Source organism: Myotis myotis, unplaced genomic scaffold, assembly GCF_014108235.1.
Source record: "Myotis myotis isolate mMyoMyo1 unplaced genomic scaffold, mMyoMyo1.p scaffold_m19_p_10, whole genome shotgun sequence".
NCBI lineage: Eukaryota > Metazoa > Chordata > Mammalia > Chiroptera > Vespertilionidae > Myotis > Myotis myotis.
The window spans coordinates 10,576,956-10,579,278 of NW_023416314.1; the positions used below are offsets into that span (position 1 = coordinate 10,576,956).

Sequence of the window (2,323 nt, forward strand, 5' to 3'; positions counted from 1 at the left end):
ATCTTGAAGTAAATATTTAGTGTTTGTTTTTCTAAAAATATTTGTTATGTAGCATTTTGTATACTTTAATTTTAATTCCAGAAATTAAAAAAATTAAACTTTTTATAAAAGAAAAATAAACAATGCACCTTTATATTTGCTTGACAGTTATCTTTTTTCCCTTCAAATTTCAGTTTAATGTTTTACTATGATTTAGATATTTTTTCACCAAAGAACAAAATTTATCCATAAAGATTCAGGTATCAGAAGACTCAAAAGTCTGTTTTTCACTTTGTTCAACTTTTGTTTCCAGACATTAAGCATCATACAGTTGTTGCCATTGCTGTTTTCCAAATGTCTGATGTGTGCTGTGACTGATCATCACTTTTCTCTGGGTCTGATCAATTTTGCAGTAGGCCATTTTTGTCTTCATTGAATCATCAACTCCAATCTGAAGTTCCTATTGGATTATATCAAGAGAAATTTCTTTATTTGCCATATTCTGTTCATGTTATCCAAGTGAATCTATGAAGTCTTTATTATTCTGACAATTTAGCACTCACAAAAGTGGTTAAAAGATCATGAATAAGTTCACCTTCCAAAAAATTGATGGGTTTTAAAGTAAGAAGATGTTAAAAAAGAAAGGCATTTGAATCTTTCAATACTCGTACAATCCCCCTGGGCACTGGGAAGGATTGTTCTCCGCGTAACTTCCTAGCAATTTGACCGTGACTTTTGAAGCAGTGTCATTTTTCTTATAATCCACAAGCAGCTCATAAAGTAGCATAAAAAGAATGTGCTTCTTCCCAGTGATGATGTTCCAGTAAGAAATCCATTTTCTAACTTGACCCAGTTCAGTTGGACTATATTGGATGGCCCCACAAGAGGCTGTCACTTTAATGAGGCTGCTATATGCTGTGTATCTTACAGGAGTATTCTTATCCATACCATGGAAAAGGTTGCTTAGCAATCTCAGAGATGGGCATTCATCTTCCTGAAATTTGACCAGCTTTTCACAGAGGCTGTCAATCAGGGCTTATTGCTTATCTAATTCCAGGATCAATAGGAGGAATACCATGCTGCTCATCACACTCTCATCGTTATCATCTTCCTTCAGACACACATCACAGGCTTCAGTAATCTGAGCTAAATCTACAGGAAGGCCACCTGTAATTTCTCTTCTGAAATTCCAGCTCTCACTCTAAAAATCAATAAAAATATATTTTTGAAAAAGAATACCAGCTCTTTTAGATTTCTGATAAGCTCAAAGCTCAGCATCTTGATCTTCCTCACTGACGTCGATAAAGTCATGGAGAAGGTGGCGCATGGTAAGTGCTCCATTAGCGAACAACTGGGGCAGCAAACAGAGCTGATATGCTCTGTCACTTGACAAATCTCTTAAGCACTTGGCACAAAATGTCCATGAAGTTTATTTATGTTACAAAACATTTTAAAGATAATTTCCTATTTATTTATCACTGTATATACTCTATAATTTGAAGACCTTTTGAAAAACATAAAAGTAACCACAGTAACATTAGTAACTCCTATAGTTTTGAATGTATGATTTCAACTTGTTTGCTGAAAAGACAGACTAATGATACAATAAATTAATTTCAAATATTCTTTTACACTTACAATTTTATCCACAACTTTTTTTTTAAATTGATTTCAAAGAGGAAGGGAGAGGAAGAAAGAGATAAAAACATCAATGATGAGAGAGAATCATGGATTGGCTGCTTCCTGCACGTCCCACACTGGGGATCAAACCTGCAATCTGGGCATGTGCCTTGACCAGGAATCGAACTGTGAACCTCCTGGTTCAGAGGTCGACACTAACCCACTGAGCCACACCCGCTGGGCCACAACAACTTTTAAATAAAATTTACTTAATTTGGTTGCATCACCAGTAATTACACTTACACAGTTTTTCTAGAATGCATTTTGTACTTTAATAATAGGTCTTCTTCAGTATATATTTTCTTTTATTGCTCAGCAAAAGCTACTGCATTCTGAAAACCGAATTTAGCAAACATCATACGCTGAGACATTATTTTAACTTTTAGCCTTCTTTACAGCAAACCTCCAACACTGTGTATATGTTCTAATTCTCATGTGTTCAAATCTTTAGCAGTGTTTCCTATGAGTCTTCCAACAGTAATTAACAACAGAAAATGTACCCTAGCTGGTTTTGCTCAGTGGATAGAGCGTCGGCCTGTGGACTGAAGGGTCCCAAGTTCGATTCTGGTCAAGGGCACATGTCCAGGTTGCAGGTTCGATCCCCAGTAGGGGGCGTGCAAGAGGCAGCCAATCAGTGATTCTCTCATCATTGATGTTTCTATCT

At 36.0% G+C, this 2,323-nt stretch overlaps 1 pseudogene; it reads right to left on the reverse strand.

The window, feature by feature from the left end:
- Positions 1 to 204: 204 nt before the first annotated feature.
- Positions 205 to 1,279, reverse strand: LOC118664122 (annotated as a pseudogene).
- Between the last annotated feature and the right edge of the window lie 1,044 nt (positions 1,280 to 2,323).